Source organism: Aythya ferina (assembly GCF_964211825.1).
Source record: "Aythya ferina genome assembly, chromosome: W".
Lineage (NCBI taxonomy): Eukaryota > Metazoa > Chordata > Aves > Anseriformes > Anatidae > Aythya > Aythya ferina.
The window spans coordinates 7,737,421-7,755,239 of NC_140313.1; the positions used below are offsets into that span (position 1 = coordinate 7,737,421).

Sequence of the window (17,819 nt, forward strand, 5' to 3'; positions counted from 1 at the left end):
ACTTGAAGAGAATGTTCTATAAACTTGGCATGGTGCCAAGTAAGTACAAAGGGGGAGAGGAAGACTACGAGCCTTCAGCATGAAAGACCCCTAGAGACCCCCAGAGGAGACCCCCAGAGGAGACTGCGCATGTTCCAGTAGGAGGGACTGGACCCCGGAAGCTAATTATAATAATCTATTTTTTTAGAAGTAGTAATGAATATGTATTAGTCTAGGAGCATAAAAATCAGCTGCTTGATGTAACTGGTGTGCGTCCTGGTGGAGCGGAGACTCCCGGTGCACCCAGCGCTGTTTGCTTACCTCTATTCCTTTATATTCTTTCAATAAATCCTATTTTTTTATTTAATCCTAATTTGAATCCTGAGCCATTTATAACAATTTGGGGGCTCGTCTGGGATGGCTATAGTTCCTGAATTCTGATTTAATCTAGGAGAGGCGCCCCACCATTTGGTGGCTCCTGTTTGAGTCAGATCGGGACTAATGCCATCCTGAACCTGAATAAAGGTAAGCAAAGAATTTGATTTTTTTTTTGAGCTCCCTTGCCGTCTGTTTTTTGCCCGTAATTCTGCGCGCGAAGATCCGGACGAAGACGACAGGGTCGTTTGGATACCGTTCGGTTGGATTCCGGTGTCTGGAATCGAACCGGATGAAGACGACAGTCGTTTGTGGATACCGTCTGGTTCGATCCCAGACGAAGACAGCAGAGATGCTTGTGGATACCGTCCAGTTGGATTCTGGATGAAGACGACTGATTCGTAAGATACCGTCCGGTTGGGTAAAGGTGCGGTTGCCAGTTTTTGTGTGTGAGAGTGTAACTGAGACTTCTAAAGTCAGCGTGGAGGTCTTTTTGTTTTCTCACTGGTTCTAATCTCCTGTTGGGGGGGCTGGGCCGGTGAATGGAGTGATACGTGGGTGGGTGATAGGTCCTAAACCCCCTGCAAGACACTCTCACTGGGGGCAACCAAGGGCTGTGGGAATTGCCACTAGTAAAATTCCCGGATGGGTCAGATAAAATCGAAGACCAAGGACCAGAAAGGGAGCAAATTACCAGATATATGACCAAAAAGTCCATTATGAATAATGATTAGAAATTGGAACAATAGGGGCCCCAGAAAATTAAAGAGTAAATTAAAAATGATCCAGTATTTTATGATAGAATGACCAAAAGAACCCTTAAGACCCCATGTATTTTGATCCACGGAGGACGGGGTCTGTCAGGCTTTGAACATTAATAGTAGAATACCTGTGGATCCGGAAAAGAGCAAGCTGAAACATTGGAATTAGAAATTAGAGAGCAATTGATTAAGAATGAATATGTGCTACATTTGTGCCTGTGCTGCACTTATACCACCAGATAACAGGAGCCTCTCGGACCCCGAGAACCAGATCAAAAACAACCTCATGGTTCGGACTTTAATCAGGGGGTCTGAGATAAGGAGGACTGTTCACAAAGGGACAGGTTATGCATATGTATAGGAATGTTCATGTATATGTAACTCTTTACTAAAGCAATTTGCCACGTTAGGCGTGTACGACTTTGGTGGGACTACCCGCCCTGTGCTGCATAGAATTGAGTAAACATACCTACTTTACAATCTTACTGATTGTGGAGTCAGCTTTCTGTGAGTCATTTTGGTGAGCCAGGCAGGAGACACTCTGCTCGGCTGCAGGATCGGCTGCAGCGTGGACGCCCCTAGGTGCACCCTGAGCGTTTTTGCTCGGAGGAGACTCCACACTCGGCTGCTCACCGCAGGAGCAAAGATCTCCTGAAACTGCAGACAAACGGTATGTTTTCGGCTGCTGGAGGGATACTAACTGGAGTGTTAATAATTGTATGTGTTTTTATGTATGTATTTTGTGTTGACATTTTGTATATTGTAATATTTGCATATTGTATGTATTTTGTGTTGAAAGTATTTGTGTAAATGTAAGGGTTTGAAACAAAGTGTTACAAGTCACTTCACGAAGAACACAGTCAGAGACAATACTTGTTTGGTTGGTTATCGTTCTAAATTATATTCCTGTGGCATGAATGAGATGTGCTGGAGGCCTCCTTGTGCGATTGTGCTGTGTGAGTGAGACGCAGCGTTGCTGCAAAGCGAGTGCAGAGTTCCGATCCGTTGTTCCGTACTCTCCGCAAGGGGAGTGGGCAGAGACGAACGAAGTGCTTGACAGACTGAAAAGAAGTGTTATTTTATCCAAGTTTTGAGTGGTGGTGCCTAATATATGGGCCTGGCGTATCTTGTGTATCCTGTGTATCCTATTTTTGCTCTTAAATGTTTTGACTGTGACAAGAAAAAGGCAGGAGCATGATCTGACTCTACTGGTGCTTTCGGCTGTGCTTCCTGCAACATATGAGGCCCGCACAGGCCGAGACCTGGACTCGCTGAGACCTGAACAGGCCGAGAGACCGGAGCGGCGCCGAGAGACTGGAGCGGCGCTGGGAGACCAGAGAAACTACGGAGGGACTACCGCTGGACGGAGAGAGCCCTGAGAGACGCTGCAGAGCCACGGACGGCTCTGAGAGACACAGAATAGACCTGACAGAAGCTGCAAAACGCGGGGAAATTGAAGTAATTGCGGAACATCCGAGATCGAGTTGCTACGGGAGACCAGAGGCGTCAGTGGACACCGGCAGTCGACTCTCACTGTGTGGCGAGTCGGCACAGAGCAGAGGGGCGGACATCAGGACCCTGCAGCCTGTCTGACGTAACCATGGAGGCAGCGGCAGCAGCGGCTCTGCTGCTTCTCTCTAACATTCTTTTTATAAAAGGTTTATCTTGCAATGCAAAAAAGACTATTAGTCCCCAGATCAGTGTTATAACCATTACTAATGACGACTTAGCTCTATTGCAGAGCAGGAGTGCAGAGACGCAGATTACACTGCCAAATGACCACCGGCAGGCTCTTTCACAAACCTAAGGTTGCAGCTGGCACTGCCTGCAGCTGTATAGCAGACGGTAACACTCTCTTTCCTAACTAGTAATCATGTGTCTCATCCATTTGTGGTGAATGGTCAGTGGCAAAAAGAAAAGGAGGATGCCACTGACACTAACAGCATGGGTAATAGGAGTAGTATAAGTGACACAGGTGACGGTGCGGGGCGCTCTGCCTGCTGCTCGCCTTCGCCTGACTGTGCACTGCTGCCGACGGTGCTAGAGTAAAATGTGAAGACTGCTCAGATGGCAGTGATGAGAGTGCTTGTGTGAAGAAGTTGTGTGCTGAATCTGACTTTGTGTGCAACAGTGGTCAGTGTGTGCCAAACAGATGGCAGTGTGATGGGGATCTGGATTGTGAAGATGGGTCTGATGAAAGTGCTGAGCTGTGTCATATGAGAACAGTGTCATGGAAATGTGATGGTGAAAAAGACTGTGACAGTGGAGAAGATGAAGAGAATTGTGGCAATGTGACAGAGATCCTTATTGTAAGGATGGAAGTGATGAAATTAACTGCCCTTCCTGGACCTGCAGGCCAGACCAGTTCAGACGTGAAGATGGGAACTGTGTCCATAGGAGTAGGCAGTGCAGTGGTGTGAGAGACTGTCTGGATGGCACTGATGAAGCAAACTGTAACAATGTTATTCAGTGCTCTGGACCTGGCAAATTCAAGTGCAGAAGTGGAGAATGCATAGATATCAATAAAGTGTGTAACCAGCAGAGAGACTGCAAGGACTGGGGTGATAAGCCCCTGAAGGAATGCAACATAAATGAATGTGACTGTCCAGCTGGGAAACCGTGGAGATAGTGATGAATGCCTGAAAAGTAGCCAACCTGAAAGGTGGCTACAAATGTGAATGTAGACATGGCTATCAGACGAATCCTGCTACGGCAAAGCAAATTACATAACCGTTGCTTAACTTGTCAGAAGATAAAAAAGAAAGTGTTTCAACAAGCAGCCATGGGAGGGAAGAATCACTGAACCCCCGATGTGAGGGACTGTACCTTGTTTTACTGACTACTGAAACAGCTGTGAGAACCGCAGAAAGGGACCCACGCATCCAGAATAAAAGGACCAGTAACTACTGAAACTTGGAGGGTTGAGTCCGCTCCTGGGAAACTGAAACTCAAGCTAAGGGAGAACTAATATTCTGGCAACGAGGCTCTGCATGAATTAAGGATGCCAAATAAAGGGGACAAGCCTAAAGGGAGAAAAGGGAGAAGGCAAGACCGGGGCAGGACCCTCCACTGCGGTGTGTATGGTCTACCGAGGGAGGCAACCCCTATGGGTATTGACTGCCGAGTGAGAGGGCCTCGACCGGACTTCTCCCACACTAAGATCAGGTTGTCCTGAGAAAATAACATAAAAAACCCTCTTTTTTAAACCTATATAAAATTGTGATTCGTTTTACAGGAGCTGGATCACCCTGACAGGCCGAACGGTAACACAAGCCTGAAGTGACCCTGAAAGCAGGCCTAACTCCTTGACTGAAGGTGTTTGCCTATTATAATCCAGCTACGTGGGCAGAAGACAGATCCTGGGACTATAGGACCCCAGTATATATACTTAATAGAATAATTAGGTTATTAGCTGTAATAGAAATAGTTATAAATGATGAGAACTGCTTTGTATCAAAATTGCCTAGCTTTGGATTATTTACTAGCACAAGAAGGAGAAGTCTGTGGAAAATTTAGCTTTAGTAATTGCTGTTTAAAGATTGATAAAAAGGGTGTTTCTTCCTAGTAGCTGATAGAATGTTACGTTCTGGTTTAGGATGAGAAGAATGTTAATAATATGCTGATGTTTTAATTGTTTTTAATTGTTACAGAGCAGTGCTTACACCAAGCCAAGGACCAAGCCAAATTCAGCTTCTCACTGTCCTGCCAGCAGGCAGGCTGGGAGGAGGGCCGGACTGCTCGGGGTTAGGTTGGGCATCGGACAGCAGGTGGTGAGCAATTGCATTGTGCATCACTTGTTTCGTACACATTATTACTAGTAGTACTATTATCATCATTATTGTTATTATTATTATTATTTTCTTGTTTTTATCTCAACTCACAGGCTTCACTTTCCCATTTCTCTCTCCCATCCCAGAGAAGCGGGGGGGGGGAGGTGAGCAAGCAAACACAAACCTGGAAGGATATGGAATGGGATTTATTTTCATGGCTGCCTGGTGGACCATGGGTTAAAAGAGTGTTATTTTTGTTGTTATGTGGTGTAATGATGTTATTGTTTATACCTTGTATGATACCTTGTCTTACATTATTAATACACCGGGTGATAAATAGTACATTTGTAATAACTTCATTAAAAAAGGAAGGGGATATGTCAATTATGATGTTTAAGAATTGGACCCTCCAAGAACGGACTGATGAAATCCAGTTATTAACAACAGAAGTGACACGAATTGTTGATATTAAAAAGAAGATAAGGGATTTTGAGGAATGTTTTAACAATTCGTGTCCATGAAGAACAATTCTGTTTGAATCCTGTCTGCCTCTGGGCCCTGCACTGGCAATTTAATTCTTGAACCACAGATGCAGTGTGTCCCAGTCTCCCCCTCATTCTAGTCAATTTATCAAGTCTTCAGAAAATACTCCTTAAATTTATGAACCTGTTTGCTTTTGTTATTCTGGACTTCTATTTCTAACAATTACAGCCTTTTTTTTTCCTGTCTTCTTCGAGATTAACTTAACACTGCTATAGATGTGTCTGTGAATGGCTGGGGAAGAATGTTTTAATTACTCGTGAAGCGTCAAATAAGAAAGCTGTTTGTGTTTGATGTCTGGGAGTTTCAGAACAACTGATAACAACTAGTGACTGTTATGGGATACTATGCGGATCTTTGGTATCTGGTTAGGGGGGCCGAGAGATTAAGAGGAAGGAAAAAGAAGCTGAAGGACGGCTGGGAGACAAGACTTGAAGAGAATGTTCTATAAACTTGGCATGGTGCCAAGTAAGTACAAAGGGGGAGAGGAAGACTACGAGCCTTCAGCATGAAAGACCCCTAGAGACCCCCAGAGGAGACCCCCAGAGGAGACTGCGCATGTTCCAGTAGGAGGGACTGGACCCCGGAAGCTAATTATAATAATCTATTTTTTTAGAAGTAGTAATGAATATGTATTAGTCTAGGAGCATAAAAATCAGCTGCTTGATGTAACTGGTGTGCGTCCTGGTGGAGCGGAGACTCCCGGTGCACCCAGCGCTGTTTGCTTACCTCTATTCCTTTATATTCTTTCAATAAATCCTATTTTTTTATTTAATCCTAATTTGAATCCTGAGCCATTTATAACACTTTGATAAGATGTTTTAAGTGTGGCCAGGCTGGCCACTTCGAATAGCAATATATGGAGTGGAAGAAGGAGGAAAGAAGGAAAATGGGATGAAATATGGTATACTGATATGTTGTTTCAGCATCCTGGAGGGAGAAAGGTATGGAATTAAGTTGGCCCTTGACTGAAACTTTGGTGAAAGTACAGGCTGTAGAAAGAAAGATAGAAAGAAGTGTTTAAAAAAAAAAAAAAGTTACTGAAGGTGTTAATGGTGTGGTATGTAGCGTTTGACAGAGCTGTTTGAAGTTGAATGAGCAGGGAAAGGGGATGTAGGCATTATCTAAGTAACAGTCTAGAAGTTTTGGTATATTTGCTGTGGTGTTTGGTCAGTTTCCCAAGTATCAGGGAGGGGGACGGGGGGGACAGCCTGCTCCACCAGGAGCCACAGGCCGCAGGGGGGCTTCGGCTCCAGCTCCTGGAGTGCCTCCTCCCTCTCCTTCTGCACTGACTTTGATGTCTGCAGGGAGGTTTCTTGCTCCTTGCTCTCCCAGCTGCTGTTGAGCAGCAGGTTTTTGTTTGTTTCTTTGTTTGTTTGTCTTCGTGGATGTGCTCTCACAGAAGCACATACTGTGTTGCTCATGGCTTGGCTCTGGGCAGCAGTGGGCCCCTTTGGGGCCACATGAAATTGTCCCTTATCTGCCACGGGGAGGCTTCTGGATTCTTCTCATGAAGAAGAATCTTCTCTTCCCCCCCGCCCCCCCCCATGAACCTTGCCATTGAACCCAATACACTGGGGTAGCTACGTCATTACTGGCTTGTAAAGTATCAGGGATTACATTAACTAATGAAACCCTAAAAAGTGATGGGGGTAGAAGGGGCTGGGATAACAGTGCCGCTTCTGGGGGATACCAAGCTGAGACTAGGGGATAAAATGATCACTGGGCAATTATTGCATGTACCCAAGGCAGGGACTAACTTGTTGGGAAGGGATTTGATGATTAAATTGGGCATTCAACTAGTAAATTGTTAGACTGGAATAACAGTTAATGGAGTAATTATTAATGGAGTGCTCTCAGGCCCTGAGAGCAAAGATATACTCACCTCTGACTGGAAAGACCCTGAAATGGGGGCGGAAGCAACAATATAGGTGGACAATTTTACCTCAGGGGTTTACAGGGCCACCTATGTATTTGGGCAAGTTCTAGAACAGATTTTGGAGCAATTCCAACCTCCCGAGGAGGTGTTACTGTTACAAATATGTGGATGATCTTTTATTGTCAGGACAGGAGAAAAGAGTGGTGAAGGAAGCTACTAACAAGCTGTCCAACTTTCTGGGAAAGCAGGGCTTGGGAATATTGAAAACTAAATTACAATATGGAGAAAGAAGTCAGGTATTTAAGGCATCTAATGTCTGAAGGAAAATAAAGAATAAATGCAGAGAGGATTCAGGGAATTGTTGAAAATTAAGAAAGAACTAAAAAGTTTTAAAAGAATGATTTTTTTTAAGGAATCAGGAGCCATGAAGTCTGAAGGAAAATCGATACTCCCTGATGGGAGAGAAATGCTGAATAAAGTGATAATGAGGCAAATATTAACTGTTTTACATCAAAAGAGTCATTGGGAGGTGCAAGCAATGTGTGATGTTGTGCTAAGAAAGTATGTCTGTGTAGGAATATACACTTTAGGGAAGCACATATTCAGAGGATGTACCATATGTCAAAAGGTAAATAAAAAGGTCTTCTGTAACCCATCTAGAGGGGGACGGGAGCCAGGGGTTTGACCTTTCCAAATTATACAGGTAGACTTTACTGAGTTACTTGTTTGTCCTAATTGACCACATGACTGGATGGGTGTAAGCTTTACTGCAAGGGTTAAAGCAGGCCTTAGAGATTGAGTGGGATTTTCACAGCCCCTGGCACCCCTCCTCTTCTGGGAAGCTGGAGCGAATGAACCAGACATTAAAGAAGCAATTAACTAAATTAGTGTTAGAAACCCAACTTCCTTGGGTAAAATGCTTACTCCTACAGGTTCAAACAGCACCAAGAAAGGATATAGGAATTTCACCATATGAGATGCTGTTCAGGTTGCTCTATTTGGGCAGAAGGGATGAGATACCACAATTCAGAACAAGAGAGTTTTCTTAAGAACTGTATTCTGGGGTTGTCCTCTTCTTTGTCATCTCTCAGGACCTGTGGGTTGTTGGCTCCAACCCCACCTTTGGAATTCCCCATTCACCAGCATCACCCAGGAAACCGGGTCCTGATTCGGACCTGGAAAGAGTCAACTCTGGCCTGAATGGGAAGGACAATTACTGACCACTGAAACAGCCGTAAGAACTGCGGACAAAGGTTGGACTCACTATACTCGAGTATAAGCTGTTCCTACAGAAGACTTGTTGGAAGTTGAAATCGAAAAGAAAAATCTCATAGTGGACTCTGAGCAGGATAAGATAACTAACGAGTGTGACTTGTGATTGAGAGAAAGGACAGACCTATAGCGAATTGCAGTGCTCCCAAGGGGGGGGGGGGGTTGTTATAGTAGTAGTGTACATCTTATTCTTTGTATTGATAATTATTTGGAAACCTGAAGTTTAAAAATAATGACAGGGAAAAATCAATTACTAATTTTGTTTTTAGTGATTCTAGGCCTCAGAGAAGGCCTCAGTCAATTGACAACTTGGAAAAGGCATGACCAGATAATAGCAAAAACGGGATACCCCATCAAAATATGGGTGACTGTGACAGAGGGTTATGTACCACAAGCCGTCACGTTTGATGCTTGTGAGGTGTTAGCTTGTGGAGATTTAAATGCCCAATGACAATTGAGCAGAGAGAACAAATAACTGGCAGAGACCCAACAGCCAGATTGAGAATAGCTGTATGGAAACGATCCTCTATTGCCATCAGAGAAAGGGAGAAACTCAAGGAGAAAACAGGAGAGAAAACAGGAGGCCCTCTGAAATGTGGCAGTTCAAACATTTGAGATTCAAACAGGGTATGGGGATGTGAATGCCTGGATAGAATGGGTCAAATATACTGTCCAGAGTCTCAACCGTAGCTACTGCTATGCTTGTGCCTTGGGATGACCGATTGCCCAGATAGGGCCCTTCCCATGGGGGTGGACCAAGGATTCCCAGAGGATGCAATGTATGATTGCATTGTACCAAGAAAAGACTGCCTGGGGAACTTTGCTATTCCTTTCCTTGCATGATAGCAATATCAGAGCTCCCCCTGTATTCTTCACAGCTATAGGTAACCATACAGCCTGCCTCTCACGGCAGGGTGTGAGTGCTACCTGGCATCTGGGAGAATTTGCCTTGTGCTACCAAGGACTTCATGGGAAACTGCTCAAGACTTGAGATCCTCAGGGCAGATCTCTGGTGGTACAGTGGAGGGAAGATCTTACGGTCCACCCTACCATATAACTGGGGAGACACTTGTGAACTTGTTCAATTAGCTATACCCTTCACCCTGGCATTTGAAAGAGAAACATCACAAATACCCAGAAGAAGTAAAAGAAGCTTAGGAGTATCATTCGATGACAGAGTATATACAGATTCTATTGGAGTGTCTAGAGGAGTTTCCGATGAACAGAAAGCCAGGAATCAAATTGCTGCAGGGTTTGAGTCATTGTTCTGATGGGTAACAATCAATAAGAATGTGGATTGGATTAATTATATTTACTCTAATCAGCAGAGAGTCATAAATTATACAAGGGATGCGATGAGAGGAATTGCTGAACAACTAGATGCCACCAGCAAAGTGGCTTAGGAAAACAGAACATCATTAGATATGATGCTCGCAGAGGAAGGAGGGGTGTGTGTGTGTGTGTGATACTGAGCAACCATTGTTGCACTCTTATACCCAACAATACTGTCCCAGATGGCTCAGTAACTAGAGCATTGCAAGGGCTTACCACCCTTGCCAGTGAATTGGCAGAAAAAGTAGGCATATTTACATCCTTGATCGTAGTTATAGGAGTTTTGACAGCCATTGGATGCTGCATTATCCCCTGTGTAAGAGGACTAGTACAGTGGTTAACTGAAACTGCACTATTGAAACAAATGACATTGGAGCCACCACCTTACTCAGATAAGGTGATAATGAGGAGATGGAAAGCAAAGAAAGCAAAGAAGAAGAAGAAATCTACCAAATTACACCTTAGAGAAAGGTTTTGCAAAAATCAACAGTTTATAAAGAAGAAAAGGGGGGAATTGTGGGAATAGAAATGTTTTTGCAGAATTACATTGTTTAGAGGGAAGGAATGTGGTACTGAGATATGCTTACAGTGATAAGAAAGCTTAGCAGGCGACCTTGTAAAATGCAGACAACCAGACTCCTTAGGACAATTAGGTGAAAATCGCGGTGTCAAGTCAGATAAGTGAAGAAACATTACCACTTCAAGCAGTAAAAATGTCAAAAGAAATTTGAAATTTAACAGGCCGGCAACTGAAGGCCATGCATTGTTTGTGAAGCATCAGATAGATTGTGAATCTGGATTACCCACTCAGTGGGGAAACAGGGGAGGGTCCTGTCATCAAAAGGTATATAAACTGTGTTTTGGAACTAGTAGATGCGCTCTCTCCTGCTTGTGTGGCGCCCGCCATTGCAATCGCGAATAAATTACTACTTCACTGAGATACTCGCCTGAGCCTAAGTTATTGGCTACGGAGTGTTTCTCACAGCCTTGAAAAGGAGAAGAATATGTTTCTCTTCGATCTGGGAAGATTAGGACACATAAGGCCCGAAGACCGAGTTGCTTGACAACTTAAAGCAAGACATATTGTTCAAAAGGAATGGAAAATGGAGACTTGTTTGTAATCAAGAAAAGGAATGGAAAATGGAGACTGTTAAGTCATGGAACTTAAAGGATTGTTTGTTACATTTTCTGATTGTATACGTATACTCGGGTTTAGTATGTAAAAGTCATGTTCTGTATATTTAGAATGTTTGATGTTCGTGTGTGCGTGTTGGTGGAGTGTAGACTCCCCACACACCCAGCGCTGTTTACTTGCCTTTTATACCTTTTATAAATAGTTCTTTTATAAATATTACTAAATTCAGATTGAGTTGAGACTTCATTTATAACACACAGGAGTGATTCCTTTTTAGTTTGGGCTTACTTTTTGTGGAAAAGGTGGTATTGTTTCTCTAGAAGATGGAAGGCTGAGTGCTTCAGGTGTTTTCCTAAAGTCCTATGGATTTATGATTGGAACGGGGCTCATTAATAATCTGAAATAGTAAAATTTGTATGTCGAAAGAAAAGTTTGTGATATATGGAATAATAATTCGAGTCAAGAAGATGGTTGATATTAATAAAGAAGGGGGAGATTTGGGAGTGTGGCCATGGGGGTCGGCAAGCCCCATGGTTGATGATAACATTAGACTCTTAACGACGAAGCCATCAGGAATATAAAAGAGTTTAGAGGGAACAAAGAAGGGTGATTCAGGAGACTCCACGCAGTCTCTGGTTTCTTTTTCTCCAGCTGGTTCTCTTTTTTTCCAGCCATTAAGACATGGATGTTTCTGTGTGTTTGCTGTTGTTGTTACATTCAAAGTTGTTTGACCAATGAAAAGTTGTTTTGAAAAGAACTGCTGTGGGGAGAAGGGTATAAGAGGGGAGCCTGTCCTCGAGATGAAAAAAAAAAGGCAACACGATATAATGCAGTTATGTCATCAATAAAGAAGCAGGAAAAAGAAGTAAAGAGGAACAGGCTGGCAGAACGGAGACCATGACAGAACAGGCACTTTGATTGCCTCATGAAGATAGGTTCGGCCAGACTCAGCCTTTTATACCTTTTATAGCTTTTATACCTTTTAGAAATATTTGTTTTATAAATATTACAAAATACAGATTGAGTTGAGACCTCATTTATAACAGGCTTGAAATTTTTTTTGGATACGGGAACTTCTTTCTCTGTATTAATTAGTCTGTAAATGTAATAGGAGCAACTGGCCAACAGGAAAAGGTGTTTTTTGCAATACTTGAAATTTAAATTGGGAAAAAGGATTGGAATTACAAAATGAGAAAAGCAGTCAAGTTTGGTTCACGGTACTAGATTTACAGGATGCCTTTTTCTGCCTGCCCGTGGCAACTGAAAGCCAGAAACTCTTTGCCTTTGAGTGGGAAAATCCTAATAGAGGATGGAAAACTCAGCTTACGTGGACAGTGTTATAACAGGGGTTCAAGAATAGCCTCACCATATTCACGAAACAACTAGCCTGTGATCTTGAAGCTTGAAAGTCCCCTTCGGGAAAAGGGGACACTATTGGAATACGCAAATGATAGCTACTGAAGAAGAAAAGGAATGTGTGTAATGGACTTGTTATATATGGAGTGGTAATTCGTGTTGAGAAAATGGTTGATATTAATAAAGAAGGGGGAGATTTGGGACTGTGGCCATGGGGGTTGGAAAGCCCCATGGTTGAGATAACATTAGACTCTTATAGACGAGGCCATCAGGAATATAAAAGAATTTAGAGGGAACAAAGAAGGGTGATTCAGGAGACTCCATGCAGTCTCCGGTTTCTTTTTCTCCAGCTGGTTCTCTTTTTTTCCAGCCATTAAGACATGGATGTTTCTGTGTGTTTGCTGTTGTTGTTACATTCAAAGTTGTTTGACCAATGAAAAGTTGTTTTGAAAAGAACTGCTGTGGGGAGAAGGGTATAAGAGGGGAGCCTGCCCTCAGGATAAAGAAAGAAAAAGGCAGCATGATATAATGCAGTTATGTCATCAATAAAGAAGCAGGAAAAAGAAGTGAAGAGGAACAGGCTGGCAGAATGGAGACCACAACGGGAACAGGCACTTTGATTGCCTCATGAAGATAGGTTCGGCCAGACTCAGCAAACTGCTCAGAGAAGCTCGTACTGAAAGTCGCTGGAAATAGGCACACTGGAGCTGGAGAGAAGCTCGAGCTGAGAGAAGCGGACCTGTGCACACAACTGCCTCACGCTGGTAAGCAGTTGCGCATTATGGGGAATCATACGTCCTTAGGAACAAAGACTGTCCTGGTAGCCTTACAGCTTATTCTCCTTATTAACAATTGGACAGTTTATGAGCCTGAAACATGGGACCAAACTGAGGTCAAGGTGTGGGACTCTGCAACTAAAAATGACAAGGTTGCAGTGGGATTGCTCGGCACCTGGCGAGCAATCTCTGAGGCCTTAAAGAGCCATGTGGAGCCACAATCACAAACGTGTGGCTTGCCAGATAGTGAGGGAGCTGTGGGCTCCTTTACTGATCCAACTGCTACGCCATGGGCCCCTCTGCTGCTACAGCCATCGAAGGCTTTTGCTGTTATGCCCCCTGTTGACCTGAACGTGCCTTTTGACCCAGGCCTCATTGGCCTTGAAAAGGAGATGGATATGCTTTTCTTCAATCCGGGAAGAACGGGGTACATAAGGCCTGAAGACCGAGTTGCTTGACAACTTAAAGCGAGACATATTGTTCAAAAGGAATGGAAAATGGAGACTGTTAAGTTATGGAACTTAAAGGATTGTTTGTTACCTTTCCTGATTGTACGTATGTATGGGCATACTTGGGTTTAGTATGTAAAAGCCATGTTCTATATGTTTAGAATATTTGATGTTTGTGTGTGCATGTTGGTGGAGTGTAGACTCCCCGCACACCCAGCGCTGTTTACTTGTCTTTTATACCTTTTAGGAATATTTGTTTTATAAATACTACAAAATTCAGATTGAATTGAGACCTCATTTATAACAGACTATTAGTTTACTAAATTTTTTTCAGCACCAGTACTGTGAACCCAGCCTCTTAGTAACAGAGTTTCCAGATTACCCATTGATGATTGCATCAAGACCACGGACACGGTATACTCCAGCTGACCAGACTTAAAGGATACACCCTTAAAAGATGCGGAGGATTGGTATATAAACAGCAGCAGCTTTGTTCACCAAGGACTTTGCCTCACAGTATATGCAGTAACAAACATCATCCCAAAAGATGGAAATCATCACCTTGAGAAGAGCTGGCAAACATTTTGACAGATTTGAAATATGCCTTTGGTGTCGTGCATGCACATGGCGCAATTTGGAAGGAGAGAGGACTTTTAAACATGTAGAAGGTATACTGAAATTACTCTGAGCGGTATACCTGCCTACTAAAGTTGACATTAAAGGACATTGAGCAGGGAATACTGGTATCGAAAGGGGAAATAGATTGGCTGATGCAGGAGCCAAAGGGGTGGCAGAACAGGCATCTGAGAGTCAAATTTTGGCACTAGTACCAGGAACAGAAAAACAGGCATTAACAAAAGCTTTAGGAAATTAAGTGGAATATTCTAAGATGTAAACAGAAAATCTTACCTACAGGTTTAACGTAAATAAATGATGGGAGAATTGTGATACCATATTAAATTGAATGGTAACTGCAGAACATAATAAAGCATGCTGGGGAGCTGAAGTAGCATAAGAGTTTTTAAATAGAAAATGGATAGGGCCTACTTTGGATACCACAGTAAGACAGGTAACTCAGCAATGTGATCTTTGTCTCCAGACTAATCTCAAGAACACTCCCAAGCCAAAAATGGGCCAAATTGGAAAAGGTAATGGGCCTGGACAACAATGGCAGATTGATTTCACCGAACTCCCAAGAAAAGGGGGTTACCGGTATTTATCAGTATTAACTGACACCTTTTCAGGATGGCCAGAAGCATTCCCGACTAGAACAGCCAAGGCTCAGGAGGTAACTAAGATATTACTACAAGAAATAATACCTCGTTTTGGAGTTCCAGCAACTATATCCTCTGACAGGGGCAAAAGTGGTACAACAAATTAGCTGCCATTTGGGTATAGACTGGCAACTTCATACCACATATCGCCCTCAGTCAAGTGGCCAAGTAGAAAAATGAACCACTTAATCAAACAGCAAATTGTGAAACTGGGACAAGAAGCAAGTTTGGTCTGGCCTCAGTCTCTTCCTTTAGCCCTTTTGTATATACCAAGGGCAAAGGAAGGGCTAAGCTCCTTTGAAATCTTATATGGATGACCCTATGTAATACAAAGAGGAATATCCATGCAAGCTGGGGATGAAATCATGACCTCCTATACGGTGGTCTTAGGTAAACAGCTTAATGAAATTGGAAAGCATGTGAGTGGGACTCCAGGTAGAGGGTTAGATGGACCAGTGCACAATATACAACCTGGCGATTATGTGCATGTAAAGTCTCTTGCAGAGAAGACCTTGAAACCACAGTGGGAAGGACCGTTCCAGGTACTCCTTACCTCTTTCACAGTGATCAGAATCAAGGAGCACAATGCCTGGATCCATCACACCAGAGTGAAAAAGGCACCCAAGACCCCATGGAAGGTTACTCAGGTGTGACCTGGAAGGTTACATTTCTCAGGGTCTTAATGGTATCATTGGTCAAGGAAACTGAACAGTGGGTGCACAATACCTATGTGAAACTCACCCAGGCAGTGAGTGATAGTTTCAACCTTTCTGAATGTTGGGTGTGCACAGTACTGCCTAGAAGCAACCTAGAATTCCCCATATGGGGCATACCCGGTATGAATTGGACATTGACCTTTGCGCACCCAAGAAATGGAACATGTCCATTTGGCAAGGATGATCGTGAACATCTAGGGGAGAGATTTGAACTACTCCCACGAGACCATGTTAACATATATATCAGATGCTTAAATGATAAAACCGCATGCATAGGTACAGGTCCACTTAGTTATTTAGCCCTGGAACCTGACAATTGTAGTATGGCAGAATATGTAGGAACTTTTAATCTTACTAAAATTCGAGATCATGGTGTAGCTGTCACAATATGTGCTGATAAAAAGGATATGAACTCAGGATCTCATGGCCTCAATTCTCCCGTACAAATTTGCAAGGTACAAAAAGGATTCTATTGGCTATGTGGAGATGGGCGTGCTAGAAAAAGCTTACCCTTAAATTGGAAGGGTTGTTGTATTGGGGGCTATTTTATCCCTTGAGGGGGTATATTCACTGAACCACCTCCGGGAATAGTCCAGACCTTTATGGAGACAAACACGTACTGTTTCGAATAACCCCCTCGTGATGAGACCCATGGGATTCCATAGTTTTGTAAGGTGGTTGATTCCATCCCTGGGAATAAGTGAATTGGAAAAACCTGTCATAAATATCTCAGCCACATTAGAAATTATTGAAAATGCCACAGCTGATGCTCTTTCAACATTACAGGAAGAAATTTCCTCCCTATACAAAGTAGTGCTTCAGAATCGGATCAGATTAGAAATGCTTTTAGCCAAGGAGGGAGGATTGTGTACAGTCATAAACCAAACTTGCTGTGTATATGTCAACAAACAAAAACAGATTGAGATTGACCTGGAGAAGATTTGGGGAAAGAGTAAAATTTTGCATGCAGTAGCTCAGGATGATACATCCTGGGGATTTACAGACTTGGTAGAAAAATTAACTTCCTGGTTGCCAAACCTAACCAAGCTGAAACAGTTGTTTATCACAATAATTGTGGTCGTGGTTTTGTCCATGGTTCTTTGCGTAGTGATCTGATGTACCTTATGGTGTTTTAAGAGTACAGGAAACTCCTTCAGCGAGTGGAGAAGAACCAACTCAGATGGAAACTGGAGTCTAACATATTTTGAAAGTGATATATAGAGAAACACTACATTGAACCTAGAAATAGTAAAAGAATTTACTAACTTTTTAGAAAAGGGGGGGCTGAGAGAGGGAGTTAGGAGAATCTTATCAAGTAGAGATAGAGCGCTGATGGCATTAAATTGGGATGCTACTTAGTGTCTTTGCTAACTATGGTGCATTGTGCAAATTAACTAAAGCAGGAAGCCTTGGGCCTGTTACCAAGGTCAGTCTCCTAATAAGAGTGTGAGCCTATCTTAAGAAACTGGTAGAAACCGGTCCTGCAGATGTACAAGAGCCAAGGAGCAACTGAGTCTGCGCAAAGACAAGAGGTCAGCTAGCGGTGATGAGGAAGAGTCTTGCTTGAATAAGTGGAGGTAGTAAAGGTCTCCTGCTGAGATAAGAAACTGTAAAATGCCTGAAATTCCTTTACTTAATGTAACAAGATAGGGCCCTTAAACCGGTAAGGGGGAGGGAGTTTCCTCCCCTTCTCCCCCCTTGCATCCTAGTTCCATCTTTTGTTTAAAGTCACTGTTGCAAAGCTCCTGTAACCATTCCTGATAAGCTGCTGAACCAGCATGATAATGTTCTGCCTTCCTGCTTCATGCTGGGTCAACATGACCTAGTGAGGAAAGGGAGTCGAGCCACACCGCAGAGGAAGACTACAGCCTTCATCTTCACGACCACCAGAGAGACTGGGGTGAACCCCTAGCAACAGTGCGCGCAGCTGCAGAACATACCTGAATGTGCTATGTAATCCCGGAATTACCAAGATATAAAAAGGGACCCTGGCGGGGGTGAGGTGCGTGCCGTTGGCGGAGCAGACTCCCCGGCCACCCAGCGCTGTTTTGCTTGCTGTTTGCTTACTCAATAAATTATTTTATATGATTAATACAATGCCCTCTAAACATTAATTAAGGGGCAACTTATAACAACTGCAGGCTCTGCCTGTGACTGCAACACTAGTTCAGATGATAGAGGCTTGTAACCGAGTGGGTTCTATCG

At 43.3% G+C, this 17,819-nt stretch overlaps 1 protein-coding gene across 4 annotated transcripts in view; it reads right to left on the reverse strand.

The window, feature by feature from the left end:
• The window catches only part of LOC311426260 (zinc finger SWIM domain-containing protein 6-like), a 269,097-nt gene that overhangs the window by 24,814 nt on the left and 226,464 nt on the right, over positions 1 to 17,819 (reverse strand). The window lies entirely within an intron of this gene.